Here is a 12,948-nt window from a genome sequence, read left to right as displayed (position 1 = left end):
AGGCGTTAGCTGTAGTTGACAATGGTATGACTACATATACATGCAGAATTTATTCACTGGGCAACATTGTATCTTCTGCTATAGATATACTAGAACAGGACTTGTCCATACTACAGCACAGACAATTCCAGTTATGTTCTATTATGTTATTAAGCAGGATGCTGCAATCATTGCGCTCTAGTTATGTTCCTTGGCGATTTATCAACAGTACGTCCCTATTTTCTGCATATAATCTAACTGAGCAGCAGATAACGATGGTGTTAGAAATGGGAGTCTCTAGTTGGCAATGGTTTGCACCTTAGTCCAAATAGGCACCCTTGCTTCTAGTCAGGGTAAGGGGCTACATTTCTAAAATAACCCCAGCTCATCCCCTTGATAGCTTCGCACAAGCAGACAGGCTATGACAAAAATCCAGAATACTGTAATAAAAAATAAGTCTTTAAAATGGTAGAAAATAGTAGATGGTAAATGCTACACTTTACCCTCAAAGTACCTTAGATTTGTCACGCAATGCAAACAAAAGGGTCGCAGGGAAGTTGAGGCCCCATTCCTTACACTCAGGGCAGTTGATGTGTCGGTTTCTTACTGCTGCACAGGGAAGGCAAGGCGTTGCTTCCTTACTGTGTGGGGAGTTGATGTGTCATTTCTTACTGCGGCCCGGTGACCATGCAACAAGATGGCGCCTCGATGTGGTGCGACGATCCAGTGCGATGTGACAAAATGGTGTCTTTGATGCGATGCAACAATGTTGGCTACGATACGTGCATGCCGGACGGTCGTGCGGCGTACTCAGTAACTTCTGAGCCGCGACAGGCCCTGTGACACACCTCTGCAGCGGCAACACGCTTCTCCGGTGATGTGACACGCTTCGCCGATGATGCGACGTCACGCTTCTTTGGCGATGCGACGGCAACTGCTGCGGCTGCGGCACGCTTCTCCTCGTTGTGTTGCGCTTCCAGCTTCCAGCTACCAGTGACACGCAGCCTTCTCAGAGGGCCCAAACAACAGTAGGCACCTCTCTGCAGGTAGAATTCCCAGCAAGGGAATTCAGGGGAGCTGGTGGTGTAGTCTTGTATCCCTAAGACTTCAGGAAGGAGGCAAGCACACTTCAAGCCCTTGGAGATTAGTATTCATTATTTTGAAAAGTTCACAAAAATCCTTTCCCCTTTCCTTGGCAAATAAAGTAACCACTGCAGGCCAACCCCAGAAACAGCACACAACACAGGGGCAGTCTCTTCCTTCAGCTTTCTTGGGTCTTCTCCGTGGGAAAGGTTTGTCTTGATTCCCAGAAGTGATCTAAAGTTCCGGGCCCTAATATTTATACTGCAAAATCCTTTGTCCTCTGAAGGCAGAGGGTACCTGTGCCCGGGCAAAACTAGTTCTGTGCAGCACCCTGGCAGGAGGTGGAGACAGCATTGTTGAAAGCAGGCCTGGCCTAGGTTGAAAGCAGGCCTGGCCTAGGTAGCTGAAAGGAAATCTCCTCCCCCTACTCTCTATTCTATGAGGGCTCAGGTCAGTCTCTATTCAATGCAGGTCCTATTCAGCCCATGCCCTGCCCATCAGACTGCTGGAGTCAAAGCCCTCTCTCTAGCCCCCTGTCACTCACAAATCAGACATGGAATATACAAACCTAGCAGAAGCATGCTGGATAGTTAGGCAAGAGAATACCTACTTTCAAAAAGTGTTTTTTAAACACAGAATGTAAAAACCACCTTCACTTAAAGATGTATTTTCACATTCTGAGTTCAGGCATACTAAACTCGAATTTCTACCTAGTTCCCTCAGTCAGTTAGGATGATGAGATTTTATAATCAACTGCCCTTTCTGGCCTATGGGAACAGGTGGCCTTGCAAAAGTAAAAAACAAAATTGGCTGTAATTTACTATCAGGACATGCCACACATATGTGTCCTACCTTTTATATACAATGCACCCTGCCCATGGGGGAACCTTGGGCCTACCTTAGGGGTGACTAACATGTAGAAAAAGGAAGGTTTTGGGGCTGGCAAGTGTGTGCACTTGCCAAGTCATCATGGCAGTCGCAGACTGCACACAGGTTCTGCAGTGGTAGGCCTGAGCCAAATTTAACATGCAGCTTCTGTGGGTGGCTCAATCAGTGCTACAAGCCCATCAGCAGAATTTGATTTACAGGCACTGGACACACATGGTGCACTGAATTAGGGTCTGACAAGTAAATCAAATAAGCAAATCATGGAGTCACTAATCCAATACTATACTTTACAAAAGGGAGCACTTGCACTTTGGCACTGAATAGCAGTGGCAAATTGCCCAAAGCATATAGACCAGCAAAAACATGGGAGGCAACAGCAAAACAAGCATTTGCAATGCAATAGGTCTCGCATTAGGAAAGTTTGAGCTTTTGGTATTGTAAATGACAAATATTTTATTTATGTGTTGGTTTTGAAAATAGCAAAATTAATAGCTTTGTCATTTACAATGCCAATAGTTGTAAGTTTCGCAAATGTGACACCTATAGCATTTGTAATACGATATGTGTTGAATTTACGTACCTTAGATTGTATATAATAGTGTGCACATTCTTTCAGAAAGACATGCTCCAATATAACTGAAAGTAAACTTGAGCATTATCTCCACAAGAGAGGGGCATACAATAGACCTGCCTAGTGCCATATATCCACTGATGGCGCTATATAAATGCAGCTAATATCTGTATTAGGCATGCTTGTAAATTGTATAATAGCTCACAAAACAAAGGAGTGCTATGTGACACCTTCAGACTCATTCTAGCACTTTGAAGTTTTGTATTTTCCATTGCAGGAATAGGCCTTTAAAAACATGTTCTATTGGGTTAAAGAAAACAGGACTGTCTGCATGTGTCTCGCCTGTCAGGGAGCACTTGACATCAATGCAGAAAGAGGCATGAAGCAGCAGAAAGAAGGACTGCAAAAGAAGCTTGGAGAGCGGTAAAGAAAGCAATGCACTGGTGCATAGGTACATTATAGGAACTTTCAGTGCTAGGTGGAGGGTACGCACATCACGTAACTTGCATAGAAAGTGTAGTATGTAAACACTGACTGACACCCGGAAGCAGTACTCTCACACAGATGCACAAGGTGGTACTCACACAGAGGCGGAGAGTGCGTCTCCATTGCGGCGGTCCTCACATACAGTTTGGATCAGGTTCTCACGCACTGCTAACTAGAGAATACTAGGTACTCCCTGCACACCAATGTAATGGGTTGGGTAAGCCTACTGTGGAGCGAGGGTTGCGCCACGCCAGAGTCGGCGGTGCCTACGTCCAGTTGGAATCTGGTACTCACGCACAGACACCCACAGGCACCGCGGTGAGGAGTCACTCAGAGGTGGGGGCGACTGGCATCACTGTACTGCCTGGAGTACTTACATACTATGCGGTGAGGAGACACTCAGAGGTAGGGGCGACTGGCATCACTGTACTGCCTGGAGTACTTACATACATACAGGGTGAGGTACTTACTGACACACAGGGTGAGATACTTACGTACATACAGGGTGCTGTACTTACATATACATACAGGGTGAGGTACTTACATATACATACAGGGTGAGGTACTTATATAAACATACAGGGTGAGGTACTTACATATACATACAGTGTGAGGTACTTACATACATACAGTGTGAGGTACTTACATATACATACAGGGTGAGGGACTTACTAATACAAAGGTTGAGGTGCTCACATACGCACAGGGTGAGGTACTTACATACATACAATGTGAGGTACTAACATATACATACAGGGTGAGGTACTTACATATACATACAAGGTGAGGGACTTACATACATACATACAGGGTGAGGTATTTACTAATACACAGGTTGAGGTGCTCACATATGCACAGGGTGAGGTACTTACATACATACAGGGTGAGGTACTAATATATGAACAGGGTGAGGTACTTACTAATACACAGGGTGAGGTAATTACATATACATACATACAGGGTGAGGTACTTACATACATACACAGTGAGGTACTAACATACAAACAGGGTGAGGTACTTACATATACACACAGGGTGAAGTACTCACATACATACAGGGTGAGGTACTAACATGCAAACAGGGTGAGGTACTTACATAGAAATACAGGGTGAGGTACTTCTATACATACAGGTTGAGGTACTAACATACAAACAGATTGAGGTATTTACATGCATACAGCTTGAGGTACTCACATGCATACAGGGTGAGGTACCTACATACATACAGGGTGAGGTACTCACATACATACAGGGTGAGGTACGTATATACATACAGGTTGAGGAGCTCATATACATTCAGGGTGAGGTACTTACATTCATACAGGGTGAGGTACTAACATACACACAGGGTGAGGTACTTACATTCATACAGTGTAAGGTACTAACATACACACAGGGTGAGGTACTCACATACATACAGGGTGAGGTACGTATATACATACAGGTTGATGCGCTTACATACATTCAGGGTGAGGTACTTACATCCATACAGGGTGAGGTACTTACATTCATACAGGGTGAGGTACTAACATACACACAGGGTGAGGTACTAACATACACACAGGGTGAGGTACTTACATTCATACAGGTTGAGGTACTAACATACACACAGGGTGAGGGACCTACATACATACATGGTTGGTTACTCACATACAGGGCGAGGTCCTCGCATACATAAAGGGTGGGTTACTTACATACATACAGGGTAAGGTACTAACATGCATACAGGGAAAGGGACTTGCACATACATATAGGGTGAGGTACTCAACCAATGACATACAGAGGCACCTATGCACTCCCATTATACCAATGTAACTCACTAAGAGGTGGGGACTTCATACATGATTTTACTCTACTCACACACTGACACCCGGAAGCAGCGAGGTACTCACAGCACTCCGGTGCCCGCTGGCACCGCGGGCACGGCGTCCAGACCCAGGTGCATGCAGCGCACGGTAGCCTTGAAGCAGAGGCAGCGGCAGGCCCTCGTCCCTGGGGGCAGGAGGAGCAGCAGGGGCAGGAGCAGCAGGAGGGCCGCCGGGGTCCCACACTTCGCCCGCATGGTGCTGGCGGCAGCCCCCGCTCCAGGTCTGGGGAACAGCTGGACTCCGGGACTCCCAGCTGTGGAGAAGGGACCCCAGACCCGGCACATCGGGGTTACGTTACATCCCTTCCCCGCCTTCACATTACTGTTCATAAGACCCTCACGTACAGCCCGGCAGGCTCCCTGCCCGCCGAGCTATCACCCCCAATGTCTGGATTTAATTAGCCGCCAATCTCCCTCGACAATTTGCATGTCACCTCCCTCGAACTTCGTCCCGTTACCTAGCACGCCCAGCGTATTATCCCAAACTCTTTGAGGGAGCGGCCTCTGCCTGGAAAGTAGAGTTTGGATGAGTAAGAGGCCGGAAGAGAAAGGGGGAGGGGGGCTAAAGGGGGGATGAGGGGGTAGGGGGTGGGGGGGCTCAGCTTTCATGCCACTAAAATCCCAATGGTCATGTTTTACAGCAGATGCAAGTACGTGTTACGCAGTGGGGAGATGCGTCTTAACATCCAGGCACTTTAAAGGGTCGAGAAAGGGGTTTCCCACCTCCCTGCACTATTCCACCTCCATCAGATACTCCACAAGTAACAAGGGTCTAAATCCGGAGCCGCAATTCATGCTCCAGACCCAGGGCTAAAGGCCCCGTCTAAGCCACTCTCCGGAGGTCGCTGCGAGCAGCTGCTGTCGCTAGCGCCTAGAGACCTAAGTCTGTGCTAAGTAACCCGACGAAGCTCCACGGCTGGTGGGAGTGGGCTTTAGCGGAATCATGCACGGTACATCCGCCATGGTGCACACACCCTTCAACTTTACGGGAAAATGGGCTAAGTACGTTTTTTCAGTGCTTAATTTGTAAAAAAAAAAACAACAAAAAAGCAACACGGGAGAGCGAGGGGATGGGAGAGGGTAGATGAGAGAGGAAGAGCGAGGTTCAGAACTGCGCACAAAGCCTCCTCCTCCCGCACGGCACCGCATGATGAATGCCGCAGAGATAAAATGTCACGAATTTTAATTCCGCGACGAGTGCAGAATGATTTTAAAATGAGAGCGAGAAAGCACCGATTTTGACATTTGCCCGTCCCCTGCTGTCTCCCCTCCCCGCCCCAACCCGCGGATTCATCATATTTCGAGGTGTCTCCCATGCCTCACCAGCACACTTACCAAAACCAGACTGTACTGATGCACTGACTCCTCTTACGTTGACCTGGACATGCCATGGCCTGGGTACTTCGAGGCCAGCGTGCCCTCTATGGCCCTGTTAGGCCCGTCGGCCAGTACTTCCGTGGACTCGCTCGTCCAGGCCTGTCCCGCCTCTGACAGCTCATCCCAGCCCGAGCTCCCTCCTCGCCCCAGGGCAGGAATGTGGCTGGCAGTAATGCCGGGGATTTGCATGCAGCACTCCCAGTGATTCGGGCAGAGAAGCCTGTCAGTCACCCCCAAGCCGGTCGCATCAGAGGCGGCAAGACTAATTGTGCGGCGAGATTAGAAGCCTCTTCGTGTTTACATAGGACAGGCGAGGAAGGGGGATCGCCGTCGACAGGGAAGGCGAGCGCCACTGGGGACAGCTGAGGGCTGGAAGTCACCTGCCTAAAGAAAACAAGATGTGCGCGCGCACTCATGAAAACGAAACTTAGCGTGGGGGCGGGACTTCCGTCTTGTGCGCGAATCAGCGCCCACGGAGTTCCTGGCCCGAGTAGCAGTGGTGACGCGGGGCTCCCATGCCCGAGGGAGAGCCCCACGGAGGCTACAGAACAACGGATTGGCGGTAAGTGGGACTGTATTCGGGAGGGGGGGGGCGCGTGTGTGTATGTGTGTGCGCGCGTGTGTGTGTGTGTATGTGTGCGACGGCGGGGGTGTCTCTGTATGCGTGCGTGTGTGTATGTGCGCTCGTGTGTGTGTCTCTGGTGAGGTAAGGGGGAGAGCATGTGTGTATGCAGTGTGTGTATGCAATGTGTGTGTGTGTGTGTGCGCGTGTGTGTATAAGACGGCGGGGGTGGGTTCTCTGTATGTATGGGTGCGTGCATGGATGCTCGTGTGTGTGTGTCTCTGGGTATGCGCATGCCTGTTGGAGCTTCCGAGGCAGGAGATGGGCACGGCGCCGTGCGCGCCCACGAGGTGCAATCTGCGCTCGTGCACCCTCTCTTGTCCACATTCCCAAATACGGCTGACAATAGGTCTAGAAGCAGACAGCAATCAAAGCTTTGCTTTGAATGCAGATCTGCTCGACCTAAAAATGGAAGGGAGACCCACAGCAATCGTGCCAGTTCTAACACGTGTCCCCTCCAGCTGAAATGTGGCGAGAGTTACCCACCACTTGGGAGTTTTCTTCTACATTAAGGCAGAGAAATCTGAACAGACCATCATCAATGGCGTGTTCTGTACCAGGGCGGTGTTTCACCGCGAAGTCCATCCCCTGTAGGGAAATAGACCACCTCAACAGCTTTGGATTCTCACCCCTCATCTGCATCAACCATCTGAGGGGCCTGTGATCTGTCTGAACCCGGAAGTGAGTCCCAAACAAGTATGGTCTCAACTTCTTCAGTGCCCAGACCCCAGCGAATGCCTCACGCTCAATTGCACTCCACCTCTGTTCCCATGGAAGTAACCTCCTACCGATGAAGGCTACAGGTTGGTCTAGGCCCTCCTCATTCCTCTATGAAGGAACAGCCCCCACACAATGCTCTGAAGCATCTGTCTGTACAATGAACTCTTTAGAGAAGTTGGGCGCCAGAAGCACGGGTGCTGTGCACATGGCAGTCTTCAGGGCATCAAAAGCTTTCTGACAGGTGTCAGTCCAGTTCTCTTTCTTGGGCTGCTTCCTGGAAGTCAGCTCTGTCAAGGGTGCAATATTGCTGCCATACCCCTTGACAAACCTCCTGTAGTACCCAGTGAGTCTAAAAAAGGCTCTCACCTCTGTCTGGGTCTTGGGGGGTTCCCAAGCCAGGATGGTATCAATCTTGGGCCTTAGGGGCACCACCTGGCCGCTCCCCACCTGGTGTCCCAAGTACATCACAGCACCCTGCCTGATCTGGCACTTACTCGCTTTGATCGTGAGGCCTGGTCTCCGCAGCACCATTAACACCTCCCAGAGGTGGCGCAGATGTTCTTCCCAACTGGCGCTGAACACTGCAATTTCATCCAGGTAGGCGGCACTGAAATCTTCCAGTCCAGCCAACACTTGCTTGACCAACCTCTGAAAGGTGGCAGGGGCATTCTTCATCCCAAAGGGCATAACCCGGACTTCTCTTTTGTCCCATCAGTTAAGGCGATCTGCCAGTACCCAGACGTTAGATCAAAAGTGCTGAGGTATCAGGCAGCCCCTAACCGATCAATGAGCTCATCAGCTGTGGGGATAGGGTGCGCGTCAGTCCTGGTGACTGAATTGAGCCCTCGGTAGTCCATACAGAACCGGAGTTCTGGTGCGGCATCCGGTGCGGCAGGACCTAGACCACTGGGCTGGCCCAGGACTGTTAGTGGACTCAATCGCCCCTAACACAAGCATCTTGGAGACCTCTTCCTTCAAGCAAGCTCTCACCCTTTCAGTCACTCTGTAAGTTGTGTGCTTAACAGGAGGACTGTCCCCAGTGTCTACATCATGGACACACCAATCAGTGACACTGGGAGTCAGGGAGAACAGATCAGAAAACTGTCCCAACAACTGGCGACATTCATTCTGCTGCTCAGGGGTCAGGGTGGAAGAGAGGTTTACACCATCCACTGACCCATCTTACTCTGTTGCAGACAGGAGGTCAGGAAGAGGCTCAGTCTCTTCCTCCATTCCATCATCTTTTGCTAGGAGCATGCCCACTTCGGACCTCTCTAAGTGGGGCTTCAGGCGGTTGACATGCAGAACCCACAAAGGGTTCCTGGGAGACCGTAAGTCCACCAAATAGGTGATATCACTCTTGCGCTCCACCACCTCAAATGGTCCGGTCCACTTACCATTGAGTGCACAGGGCTCCATGGGGGCAATGACCCAAACTTTCTGACCAGGATGAAGCTCAATCAGAGTGGCATTCTGATCGTACCTCCACTTCATCTCTTCCTGGCTGTCTTCCAGATTCGCCTGAGTAAATTGCCTGAAATGCCTAGTTTGGTTTCTGAAGGCCAGCATGTAGCTATATACATCTTGGGGAGGTTTCCTGGGAGCTTTCTCCCAGCCTTCTTTTACCAAACAAAGAGGTCCTCTTACAGGGTGACCATACATCAGTTAGAAGGGACTGAACACCAAAGACTTCTGTGGCACCTGTCTGTAAGCAAAGAGAAGGCATTGACAGAGGATGTCCATCTTATGCCTAAAGGTTCCTCAAGACTAATAATCATGTATTTGAGGGTTTGGGTGAATCTCTCAACCAGCCCATTACCTTGGGGGTGGTAAGGAGTTGTGAACTTATAGGTTACACCACACTCCAGCCACAGGGACTTCATATACTTGGATATGAAGTTGGTATCATGGTCTGACACCACCTCTCTCGGGAACCCCACACAGGGAAAAATCCCCATCAACGCACGACTCACCATGGAGGCCGTCACCGACCGGAGAGGGATGGCTTCCGGGTGGCATGGTCCACAAAGTCCAGGATGAACATGTTGCCCATGGCTGTCTTGGGAACCAGGGGCCCCACAATGTCAATGCCTACCTTTTAAAAGGGGGTGCTGACCACAGGGAATGGCTGGAGAGGAGCCTTGTTCTTCCTCCCACTCTTACCACTTGCCGGGCAAGTCAGACAGGTCCTGCAATGAGAATCCAAACACTTGCGCATTTGGGGCCAATGAAAGTGGGTGACAAGCCTTTCAAAGGTCTTGTCCTGCCCCAAATATCCTGCTAAAGGTACATCATGAGCCAACCCCAGTAGGAAGTCTCTGAAGCGCTGGGGTAACACCAGCACACAGGCTGACCCAGGCTCAGCAACCTTAGGCTCGCTACACAGGAGACCATTCTCCCAGTAGATCCAATGTGATTCAGACTGATCACCTGCTGCCTGGTTTGCAGCCTGTTGCCGCAATCCCACAAGAGAAGGCACTTCTTATGCTCCTCACAGACCTCCTCACTGGAGGGTCCTCCTTCTTGCTGCCAATGGGTAGCTCAGGCAGGTCCCGCAGTTCAGCTACCTGCTCCCCTGTAGGTTCCATGGCATCCCCCTCAAGGTCTGCCTCCTCCTGGACCTTGGGAACGGTGGGGGTGGGTTTCCCGCACCACCAGCCTCTTCTCTTTAAGGCAGGCACCTAGGCCACTCTTTCAGACTCCAGGTCCTCTTGAACACCCTTACTGGCTGCCATGGACTGAGTGGTCACACACGCCCACTCAGGCTGACCCAGCATCTCCAAATGAGCACTTCACTCCACCTTAGCCCAAGGGGACCTCTCCAGATCATTACCCAACAGACAGTCAACAGGCATGGCTGGCCTCACAGCTACTTGAGGAGCACCTGAGACACCCCCTCCCCCCACTCAAAGGGAACCCGAGCCACCTTGCAGTGGCTCTCTGTGTTGTCAGTGGCAATGACAGGGTAAAATGCATTGGGGATCTCCTGCTCTTCAGACACCAGCCAACAACTGACAGCTGTCACACTGGCTCCGGTGTCTCTAAGAGCCTCCACTGTATGGCCATTGATGGTCACCCACTGCCTGTAATTTTTAGTGTTATCAGGCAGCTGGGTCCTGGGGACCACTTCATTGTCTCCTAAAGAGACTAGGGATAGCTCTGCAGGACCCCACCCACCTTGGGCACCCATCTCCTCACCCAGGGCTACACTAGTCATCTGCCGGGGCGGTGCACCAGTGGGTACTGTTTTTTCTCCAGGGGGCACTTGGGACCATAGAAACAGTGGCCCACCTCACCACACCTAAAACATTTAGGGGGTCCCCATTGAACAGGTTTACCTGTTTGGGCCCCTGACTTCTTCTCAGGGGGAGGTTGGGAACCCTTCCCTTGGGGATTACTTTAAGGCTCTTCTGGATCTCCCTCTGTTTGTCGTTGTCCCCCCCCATGCTTCTGCTAGGGACCCTGCCCACCTTTGGCAAAGTCTCCCACATGACCCTTGTGGACCAGAGTACTCACTCAGCGGTCCGCCTCCTCAGCAAGCTTCCTAGGGTTAGTCAGCTTGCTATCAATAATGTGCTGGCGCAGCTCTGGAAAACAATTACAGGACAAGTGCTCCCATGTAAACAAAGCATGGAGCTCCTGATAATCATTCACTTTGCTTCCCCTCACCCAACCATCCAATGCTCTGCAAAAAAAGGTCACATATTCTACTCAAGTGCTAGACTACAGTTTCTTACAATTCTAAAATCTTTGTCCATAAAGTTCAGGGGTCAACCCATACCTGGACATTAAGGCTTCCCTCATGGACACATAAGAACTCCGCTCCTCAAAAGGCAAATCCAATAAGGTATCCCACCCATCACTGAAGAACCACCACCACAACCCCGCTCCCCAATCCTTCTCAGGGACCCGGTGGGCGGTCATAGCTACCTCATTGGCCTTAAACCATTGCCCAATATCTTCAATCTTATGAAACTCCTTAATGACTTCCTTGGGAATAAACACTCTTGTTTCTACAGACAAGGATGGTGCGCTGTCACCAAAGGGAGACATTTCTAAACTTTTAGCTGTCAATTACAATACCCTCAACATCCACTCATGCTCCAAATGCATTCTTTTTTACTCAAAGGCCATCTTCTTATTCTCCAACTCCATCTGACCACATAGTTGGAGCTTGGCCAACTCCATCTTATGCACTCTATCTCTCTCCCTGTCCTCCAACTCTCTTGGGGACAGGTCCTTTGAAGAAACACTGCTGCCTGCTCTGGAAGGCACTTTCCTCCGTTCCAAGCCCACTGGCCTCTCTAGCTGCCCATCTAAATTATCTGCCTGCTACCTAGGCTCTTCAGGATGCTCACTGGCATTCCTAAATTCTACCCAGCCCTTCAGTGCCTTTTGGTATTGCTCTTTCCTGGTAAGGCCTTTCATAGAGATTTTATATTTCCTGCAAGCAGCTTTGAGGTAAGACACAGTGTAAGTGTCAATCCTATCTTCTTCAAAATCAATGTCAATAGATGCAATGGATGCTGCTTTGCTCAGGCGAAAAACAGTTGGCAGTTCTCAAAAAGCAAAAAGAAGTTCCAAGGAAAATTCTACTAAAAAGGTTGTGGTCGCATTATGGTCTGCACTCACTAGTAGTGTACACCAATCACTGTATATAAGTCACAAATGCAAGTCCAAATCCTTACCGCTGCTAACCAGTGTTAGAGATGGGAGTCTCTAGTTGGCAATGGTTTGCACCTTTGTCCAAATAGGGACCCTTGCTTCTAGTCAGGGTAAGGGGCTACACTTCTAAAATAACCCCTGCTCACCCCCTTGGTAGCTTGGCACAAGCAGACAGGCTTATCTCAGAGGCAGTGTGTAAAGCATGTGTGAACACATACAGTAATACAGTGAAAACACTACAAATGGACAACACATCAGTTTAGAAAAATAAGTAATCTTTACTAGACTTAACACAAGACCAAACGACAAAAATCCACAATACTGTAATTAAAAACAAGTCTTTAAAATGGTAGAAAATAGTTTAGTTCAATGTAGATGGTAAATGCGACACTTTACTCTCAAAGTACCTTAGATGCGTCACGCAATGCAAACAAAAGGGTTGCAGGGAAGTTGATGTGCCGTTCCTTACACTCAGGAGAGTGACTGTGTCGGTTCCTTACTGCTGCGCAGGGGAGGCGAGGCGTTGCTTTCTTACTGTGTGGGGAGTTGATGCGTTGTTTCTTACTGCGGCCCGGTGATGATGCGACAAGATGCCGCCTCTATTCAATGCGACTATCCTGTGCGATGCGACAAAATGGCATCTTTGATGCGATGTGTGCACATCTGACGGCCGTGTGGCGAACTTAGTAA

The sequence above is a fragment of the Lissotriton helveticus genome, chromosome 1_1, assembly GCF_964261635.1.
Source record: "Lissotriton helveticus chromosome 1_1, aLisHel1.1, whole genome shotgun sequence".
Lineage (NCBI taxonomy): Eukaryota > Metazoa > Chordata > Amphibia > Caudata > Salamandridae > Lissotriton > Lissotriton helveticus.
This window is presented reverse-complemented; position numbering follows the sequence as displayed.